We start from the raw sequence: 10,361 nt of genomic DNA on the forward strand, positions 1-10,361 counted from the left end.
TAAAGCTGAGAGTGGCTAGGGATAAGGAAAAGGAGAATTGTTCCAAGTGGCAGAATATTAAGCTGGGTGACTTTTGTTATGTTGTATTTAACTTGGTCAAGCTGTGATTCTTTGTCTGTCTAAAACACCTGATGGTCCAATAACGAGCTGAATGGCCAATAGTGAGGCAGGAGCAAGGATAGGCGGGGCTGGCAGCAGAGAGAATAAATAGAAGGAGAAATGAGGAGGAGCAAGAAGGAGCAGAGAGAGAACAAGGAGAGGAGGATGACAGGGGCCAGCCGCCCAGCTACACAGAGTTAAGAGTAAGATTTACAGAAGAGAACAGGAAAAGCCCAGAGGCAAAGGTAGATGGGATAATTTAAGTTAAGAAAAGCTGGCTAGAAACAAGCCAAGCTAAGGCTGGACTTTCATAACTAAGAATCAGCCTCCTTGGTTTGCCTGGGAGCTGGGTGGCAGGGCCCACAAATGAGCCAAAACTACAAACGATAGTTCGACCTTGTTCCCTTTCTTCTTTTACAACTAACAAATGCTTCTCTGGCATGAACAAGTTTGCCTCCTTGCAGAAACTATAACCTCTAAGTGGTTGGAAGAAGATGCATGTGAACCAGGGAGCCAGAGGTGTGGCCAAAACTGGAGGTCAGATTTGATCCCAACCCTTGGGGAAGGAGCTAGGAAAGTTGCTAACAGACAGTACCAAAGAAGATGTGAGGTTTTCATCTCTATTAAGTGGGCCACCTCCTCAATTCAATGGCATGAATTGGCGTCTGTTGAATTGGCCGTGCCCCTCAAAGTCCTTGCATCGGAAACAATGTCCAGCACCACAACGCTGGGACCTTTAGGAGGTGTGTGACTCCGAAAGGGTGATTATTGCCACAGGAGTCAGTGAGTGACCAAGGCTGTGTTAGAGCGCCCCAACACACTCGTTACCCACCCGACCCACTCCTCCTCGCATGCGCGCTCTCAACGTTTTGGTCTGGGTTGTGACAGCAGGAAAGTCTTTGCTGGGTGTTGGCACTTTGACATCAGTAAGACTGGGACATGAACATGATTTATCCCAGCTCGTGGAGCTTTATAGCTAACATCACCACTCGTCCAAGTCCCATCAGAAAGTCCCTCATTCCATCCGCGACTCCCTGAGAATGGCTTTACTGTGTGTGTGTCCGCTGAGTGCTCTGCTCACAGACACCTGGGTGTTTTCCGGAAAGATGCGACAGCACTCTCCCTCTTCTGCCGTACACGCACCCAAATCACCAATACGCAGCCAGCTTCTCACGGCAATGTACTTGAAAGTATCCAGCCTCTCTCCATCATCCAGTTCCAAAGGTATTTCCACGAGGTTAGGTATTTCTATGGCAACAGCTTACTCCCTATAGCAACTTCTTTTGCCTAACTGGCTCGAGTGGCACAGAAACAGAAGTTTCCCTGTCGTTGTTCTGGAGGCTACAAAGTCTAAAGTAAGGGTGTCAGCATGTCGACATACGATAATGGGCATTGCTGGTTTGTAAGCTGCTTCTCTTTGTTGTGTCACATCAGGGGACAGGTGAATTCCCCTGGGCTCAGCTACATGACCTAAACATCGCCTAAAGGCATCACCTCCTGATACCACCATGTCACAAGCTAGGACTAGCACAGTCAGGAAAACAGCTGATGAGCTGAACCGTGGGGCTGGCTTCCCTTTGGTGGATTGTCTGGAAGCCTGAGCCTAATCCGAGTTAGTAGCATAGACACTGTAAAATGAGGAAAGACCTCAAGCCTCCTTCTGTGTGCTGCCAAGACAAGCAGACATTTGGGCATAATTTTGTCTATGTCCATCCTTTCTTCCTCTACATAGATTGCTACTATCTCATAAGTGACCAAGAAACACTCTAAAGGCAGACTGGGATTAAAGCAAAGCTCTGAAATTTACTGACAGTACAGTCTTCGCTTACATCTACTTTCTTCTCTGTAAAATGAGAATAGCAATAGCAGCTATGCAGCTGAGGAAATATCTTAGTATGTAAGAGTGTTTATTGTGAACACACACTGATCTAAGTTCAAAGCCGTAGCATCCATGTAAAAGCCGGGCATAACAACAAATGCCTGTGCCCAGAACCGGATGGCAGAGACCGGTGGAGCCAACTCTCGGGCCAAACAGCCTAGCTGAAACAGCAAGCTTATGGTTCAGAGAGACCTTGCCTCAAAAGTAAGGTGGTCCGACCTCCTCCGGCTTTCACGTGCCAGAGGTTCATAATCATACATGTGTGTATACACCACAGTGCACACACACACAACAGTGTTGATGATGGTGATACAGTGGTTACTATATGGGGATCGTAGAGTCCAGTGACATAGCTGTAACAATGCTTGCCCAGGTGAGCAGCATATCCGCCACTGCTGATGCCCATTGTCACGTCTGACAAGTAAGTCACTGTTTGGAGTAGTATCATGTCTAGACAAGTTTTGTGAGGCACTCTGGAGATTAGGTCAGTTTCGTTCAGAGTGACAGCAAAACTCAGGGACGAATAAATTTCCATGAAATGCCATTTCTGAAATCAAAGACTGCTAGCCTGTTTCAAGACTCCTTTTTGACCTTTTGTGGGGGGCATCCAATAAACTGTTTATATATTAATCCTTTTAGTTATGTGCGCGCGTGTCTGAGTAGGACTATGGGCACATGAGTGTGAGTGCCTCTGGAGGCTTACTGTCAGACCCTCTGCGGTTACAGTGGCTGTGAGAAACCTGACATGGGTGCTGGGAACACAACAACTCGGCTCCTCTGCAAGAGCAGTGACACACTTAACCTCCATGCCACCTCTCCATCGCAACTACCCAATAAATTTGAATGAGTTTCCTTCCCATGCAAGTCAGCCAAAACTTCTGGGCCAACTGTTCTGTGAAATAGGTGATGAGTAGGGTCAGCCAAAGAACTTTTTAAGAAGAAAACTCAGAGCTGAAACATTTATGGCGCTTGGATTATGTAACATCACATCTCTCTCTCTTGTTTCCACGCTCTAGTAAGAGTTCACCAACAGTTTCCCAAACCTTGTTCCATTGCTGCTTTGTGAGGCAAGTCCAGGGAAAGGCCTTCCTTCCCTCTATGCTGCAATGTGATCTAGACAAGGTCTGTGTGCTGGGCAGTGAGATGACCCAGAGATGAAATAATTCAGAGACGAAATAACCCACCAGAGCATAAATCCTACTCCCAGGGTTCCCAGAGACGGGAAGCGGTCTGAGCTATTCCCACTGCGTGTGCGGGGGAGCTGAGCCAACCCCTCCCACTCAGGGTACACTGCCTCCTCTGCTCAGTTTCTTCGCCTTTACCCGGCACCTGCACAGTTTACGCATTCAGCGCTCAGCTCCCAAGCTGTCTGAATTTTGAGGTCAGTTTGAACCAAGCATCAAAAGTCTTGTTTAGAAATATAACTTTGAAAAGGGATTGACTTGCATTGTTTGAAAGTGTTACTAACACAGAGTCTGATTTAACCAATTTTTCTTACGATAACAAACCAATTAAAAATATAAAAAATTATGTAGATATTCAGGATAGCCATAACAAAAATCATGGCAATAGTCACATATGAATGATATTCCCGAGAGCCTACGTCAAGGTAAATTTTCTGTTCAAAGTTCTAGGCTTTGGGAACACAGAACTGGCAGCTTGGTGACACAGCTCAATGGGTAAAATCGAGGGCTTTGAAGCCTAACAACCTGAGTTCAACCCCTTGTAGAGGAGAACTGATCCATGTGAGCTGTCCTCTGATTTCCACAGGTGCACATGCCATCATGTGCACATGCATGTATGCTTGAACGAACACACACACACACACACACACACACACACACACACACAGCCACAATGGGCAAGGACACATTGGGTGTTCTGGCTGTAACCCACAGACTGCTATGTAGCACAGGAGATCTGCAGTGGGAAAAATACACAGAACCAGCCCGAGGACCAGCTGAGCAGGTGCTGGAAGCCCAGGGCAAGCCCTTTGAGACTGAGCCCATCTGCACCAGAGACGAGGTAGCACACAGGTTGACCACAGGTGGCACTTAATGGCCCATGCTGTGCCTGGGTCACTCCAACCACACCTCTCTGCTGCCAGTGTGCCAAGCCTGGCCTGCTGAAACTCCTATCACACCTGCAAGCACCAGAGTCTGTAAACAGTTCTGTCCGTCTCTACACGTGTGCACCTCCTTGGCCTGTGCAGAAAGACTACACAATGCAGTGACCTTTGATGCCCTGGTTTGCAGTAGAAAGAAGAGTATGGACCCTACTACACATGGCTTCAGGAGAGTGGCACACAGTACAGAAGCCCACATGGCCCAAAGTACTTAAGAGACTAGGAGTACTGCAGCAGCACGTTGGGCTTGCTTTGGGGGGCAGTGGTATCTACAAAGGTGTTGGGTTTAATACTAGCTTTAAGTGGTATGACCCAGGGATTTCTCCAGCTCATTATAGACACTAAGATGTCCATTTCTATGATCTAGGAGTGACTAAGAGGCTGTGGAAGTCTGCTGGGCAGTAGAAAGTGGATAGAAGCCAATGCTATTTTGAGGGGTCTGAGTATTTCAGGCTCTGTGTCACACCATTCAAAAGCTAACCAGAGGCAACTTGTGATCGCAGTTGTGATCATTTCAGTATTTATATATGTAATGAAAACTATAAGCCTTATTCCTTCTATACATAGTCTCTGGCAGATAAAAAAGCAGTGTGGAAATTTGTTACTGAGCTTATATGAAATATGAGACCTTGCCACATTGAAATGCTTACTGTCGATTTTATCTTAACAATTATTTTCCTTGGTTTAAGTAATGTTTTTTTAAGAGTTTAAGAAAGTGTCACCAACCTAGGGATGATAATGCTTCCCCTAACAGCCATGGAGCACCTAAAAGAAAAAAACTCCATACCATGCATAGGAAACCCCCTCTCACATTTTCGGTCAGAGGTGGCCAAGACACCACCTCCAAAACAATATAGACTATTGGCATTGCCCTTGGTCGTCTCCTAGAATTTGAAGATAAGGTCTGACTGTGAAAACACCACACACTTTGGACACAGGACTTGGAGTAATTGAGCGGGGACTGTTCTAGAAGCCTCTTCCCTGACAAGTGGCTCACAGTATCAGAAGGCACCGTGAAAGTCACCACGAGGAGCATCTGGTGGGCCTATCTGTCTGCAAAGCCCATAGGCACCACAACGACTACACTGGCAACGTTCCTACAATGGCGAAACAGTGGCACTTTTTACTCGGGTGTTACTAAAGGGTTAATGACCTAAAAGCCTCAGATGAGTTGAGAAACTCCAGACAGGAAAGTTGGCACGCTGATGACATCTGCATGGTTAGGGTCCTGGAAGCCCCTGACAGGAGGGTGGACACATGGATTTCCGCTGGCACTGGCAGCTTTGAAACTGCGGAGGAACAGACCTGCAGAGGGAATCCTCCGTCTTGGAAGGGGAATCCTCCGTCCCGGAAGTTCTGGTAAAGGCAGTCTGCCTCCACAGTGGGCCTCTTTATTTTCTAGCTGCTCCCATCAGTCTACCACTGGGTACTGAAACCCAAGAGGGGCTTGGGGCTGCTGTACCCCCACTCCCTGGTGATCGTTCTCTCCTCCTTCCCCAACCCTGCCTTTTCTGGTACCCATCCCATTGAGACTATGATTCCCCTGGCTCACTACAGACTGAATAGCTGCTAGTTGAAACCTCTGGGGTTGGGGGAATCCTACAAAAGGTGCGAGCCCCATTCTGGAGTGCTATTGACACACCATGTAAGCTCAGCTTGGTTTGTTTTCCTGGTCTGTCCTCCTGTCTCTCCCCTATCACTCTCTACTGGAGTCCAGAACAGAGACCACACCCACTACTCCATACTCATTGCTAAGGCAGGTCAGGTCTCAGCCGGAGGTGGCTCCACACGTAGGCCTCATCCAGAACATCAGGAGTGCCTTGGCTTTTGCCACCTTATCCACAGGTAGGGGACACCTTCTTTTGCAAATCATCCTTAATCCTCCAGCCACTGTCTGAACCCTGATGACAACTTGGGGGATGACTGTAGTCTCCTTCTCCTTCTGAGGTGAGTTCCAAATTGTCTATGCCTGAGGACACCCTTAGGCATGCCTAAAATTAAACCTTGAAACTTCAGGTCTAGCCAGCCTCAGACCTGCTACCCTTCTATGGCTTTCTGCTCGGATGTGGCCCCAATATCAAGTGTACCTGGCCAGGAGTCAGTACTTTTGACTTCCAAATCCTCACTGACTTAGAGGACTTCATCAGACAAAACCAAAGCACTGAAGCTTTTCACACCTTCTCATAGCTCTGCCTCTGACCTTCCTGGTTTCCCTCCATTGTCTCTCAGATGTTTATCAGGTGGTGGGCTGCTCCCCATCACTCTACGTACCCACACTCCACGGCCCAACTGAGATCTGAGACCTCTTCCCTCCTGGAGACCCCTACATCCTGCCCAGAACAAAAGGACAGCTCTGGTTCATATGGTTGCTGATGGTTTCTACTGCCCTGGGTGGGGCACAATAAAAGTTGATCTGCTATGGCATCAAATAGGAGCCGCTAAAATACAAGTGGTGGGCAGCATGAGTTGCCACACCCCAACTTCTGTGTGGATGCTGCTTCTCAAGCGTGCAGAGCAAACACCGTGTGTGCCCCGTGAGCCATCTCCCCAGCCCTATACCTAGCTGTTCTATTTCGTTATGATCTGCTTTCTTGTTGTAAAATGTGATGCCTGGGCTTTGTATTGTGTATCTCAGTCCACTTTTATTCAAAGTTTCTTTTCCCTTTATCCTACAAGTCATGTTGGATTTTTAAAAAAATCAAATGTGGCCAGGTATTGGTGGTGTACACCTTTAATCCCAGCACTCGGGAGGCAGAGGCAGGTGGATCCCTTTGAGTATGAGACCAGGCTGGTCTGCCAAGTGGGTTCCAGGACAGGCTCCAAAACAATACAGAGAAACCCTGTCTCAAAAAACCAAAAAAAAAAAAAACCCCAAAAAAACCAATCAAATGTGTATACAGTGTTTATGTAATTGTATAAATACTGATCATATATAAACTGTTTTGACTACATGAAAAAAGCTTACTCCAGTGGTGATGAAAACGACTTGCTGGGCAGGAGCCCTTACATATAGGTGACTTTGGCAAATTGTCCTGTGTTGTCTAAGCCGTCAGGAGTTGGCATTTGACCCTTCCATTTCAGACTCAAGCACATGTTTTACAATGTCTGTCAAACCCTGTCTTGGGTCAGGCTGGCCTCCTGACTCTGACAAGGGAAAGAGACCAAAACCGCCTGAGAGGTAAAGGCACTGTCCCTGTAGGGACAGCTAATGGGAAAACTACTTCCGACACACGTTACTGTTATTTATCTCATAATACAGAGAAGTCTTCAGCAAAAAATGATGGCTACAAAAGCAGATGCTAACCCCCGACTCTGTGGCCTGGAAACAGCTTGCAGTGACTGTTGAGCTGCGAGCACCCTTCCCCCATCCTGGAGCTGGGCTGGTAACATTCCGTAGAGAAATTTTGGAAGTTACTCTCCACTTGGAAGCACACTTTTGAGTTTTTAAAGCACCGTTATCTCTTTCTCCTTCCCTTGTCTCTCCTGCAACCCTGAGAGAGACCTCATACTTAATCTGGAGACTCTAACAGCAACATACTGACTCTGCTTCCTTGAGTTGAGGCTGTGGAATTCCTTCCTGAGTTGAGACTGGAATTCCTTCTTGTTTCTTAGTTTGCTGTTTTTGGGCCTACCTGCCATGACCATGGGTACAGTCTCCTGTCCGTGGCACACGTTTCCACAGAGGGCCAAGCAGATGGTGGTGGTCTGTGCTGCAGCCTGGGGTCATTTTGAGGCCTGTGGCCAGGCTGTCACCAGGGACCATGTTGATAAAGGAGGCATGAACTGCCACCAGAGAACACAATGAGGTCCTGGTCCTTGCTGCCACCTGAGGCCACATCTGTGTCTGAGGCCTTGCTGGAGTGTGTGCTGGTGGTCACGGTCCCGGTTGCTACCAGGGCCCACGTGGAAGTCGGTGGTCTGCACTGCCTCCCGAAGCCACGTTGATGTCTGTAGGCTGTGCTGCCACAGGGGACCACACTGAGTGGCCGGCCATCTTGGTGTCCCAGGTCCAGGCAGCCTCTGAGGGCCTTATCCAATCCCACTGAACCCTCAAGGTATCACTGCACCCCTTTTAAACAAAGTTATGGTTTTTTTTGTTTATGCTTTGTGACTCGTAGGATAAATTGGCAGTTGTAAGACAAGCTGCTGGGGGGGGCGCGCTGCTGGGCCCAATGCCTGCTGTCTGTTTCTGCCTTGTCTCTCCAGGCCTGTTTAACCTGAGGTAGAGCCCACCACCCAAACTCATATGCTCCACATATGTCTGCTTTTGTTTCTGCATGATCTAGATGGAACAGTTTATCTCCCAGAGATCCCTGTGTCACATTTCCTTTTCACAATAAAAATTACTAACTATATTTATAAATTATAGAAAGTCTTAACAATTAACAGTCAAAATTTGGTTTCTCATGTATCTTATGAATGATTGGGTTTATATAGATTGGCTACATGTGATCATGGCTTGTACAGCAAGGTAAAAACCTTCTGTGTGGCAAAGGACAGTGTCATCTAGCAAATCAGCAGTTCACTGAATGGGATACAGTGAATGGGATATAGTTAGGATATACAAAGAACTAAAAAACCTAAACATGAAGAAACAAAACCCAACTAAAAAATGGGATCTAGAACTAAGCAGAGTTCTCAAAAGATGAAACACAATTGTCTGAGAGGGACAATGAAATATTATTCATCTATTAAGAAAGATGAAAGCTGTGGGTAAATCGATGGGGCTATAAAGTCAGACTGAGATAACCTCCAAAATAAATATTGCATGTTTTTTATTATATGTAGACATTAACCTTTATATGCTTAAAAAAAGAACCCCTTTACACATGCTACCAATCAAATAACCACAGAGATTATGCACCTAGTAAGGGACAGGTGGAGAAGGGGATCTTACAAGGAGGGGCAACAGGATATGCTGTTATGGAGTGATAAAGGGGAGACTAGAATCTCAGGGTTAGATGGGGAGCAGGGTACAGGAGGAGGCCATGTGGGGAGGGACAACTAACACTCAGGCATTTAGAAAGTCATACGGGAACCTCCTAATGCAGCAGCTTCCTAAGACATGCATGTAGGAAAGGAATCTCCTGAGGCTACCACATCTGGGTGAGTCAACACCCCAAGTAGACATCATGTGATACCATGTAAAACCCAGAGTGCCAGGAATGCATCTCTGAGTCATTGGCCAAAGGGTCCCGAAGAGCCCCCCACCCCACCCCCATCGTCACAAGCTATTGCCTAAGGCGTCAGTTCCTCTCCACAACCTGATTGATGGTAAGGCACTACTGCTGAAGATTACACTTCAGTCATCGCACTTAGAGAAGCTGAGCTGCTACCTAACTAGACTGAGCAGTCCAAACGGGAGAAGGGATTTAGCAGTGAAAACACCCTGGGGCCTTGGAATTGCTTAAGAGGAAAGATGTTAGGTTTCTACTTAAAGTGTATGTTAAAGCAGTAAAAGAAATGTTTAAAAATACAGAATGCATTACTTGAAGTTGTGAAAAAAAAAAGTCAGGAAAAGAAAAAAGCACACACAATTCAAACATGCCATTCCTATTCATGGTAAATCTTTTATTGTGAGGGTTCTATCCCCTCTGTGTGTGTGTGTGTGTGTGTGTGTGTGTGTGTGTGTGTGTGTGCATGTGTGTTTTACAGGGAATTAAACCTGAACATCCTTCATATATGCTAGGTAAGAGCCCTGTGCAGACCTCAGCCCTTTCTTTCCTTTTATTTTGAAACTGTCACTAAATCATCATGGCTCTCCTTGCTCAGCCTCTCCTCCCAAGCAGCTGGGATTGGGAGAGCATGTCACTAGACCCCACTTCCTGTAGGCTTATCTCTCAACCGTCCTTTTTACAGGATCCCTTACTGTCTCCAAATTGGCTGGTTTGCTTTTTCCAGGCATTCCAGAAACACCATGCCTAGGAACCCTGCAGAGCAGGAGACAGTCTTCGTTTTGAGATTCTATTAACATACAGGTCACAAATGTAAATGCCAAACTTGGGAAATACAGGGAATAGTTTCAAATTCTCATCAGAGTTAAATGGTTTTTGTTTTTATTACGGTTGTCCTCACGGTGCTCTCTCTTTTCTAAAGTCCACACTTCACCAGTCCCAGATGGCACTTTCAACTTTGTCTTTCCACCCCTACACATCTAGGTCTGGAGCTGCCGAGGTTAGCACCATGTGATCCACAGTCACCAGCCAACCATTCCAGATCATTTGTGCTGTTTTTTTCTCTGTATTACCATTAGGACAG

This window comes from Mesocricetus auratus, unplaced genomic scaffold (assembly GCF_017639785.1).
Source record: "Mesocricetus auratus isolate SY011 unplaced genomic scaffold, BCM_Maur_2.0 Super-Scaffold_100021, whole genome shotgun sequence".
Taxonomy (NCBI): Eukaryota; Metazoa; Chordata; class Mammalia; order Rodentia; family Cricetidae; genus Mesocricetus; species Mesocricetus auratus.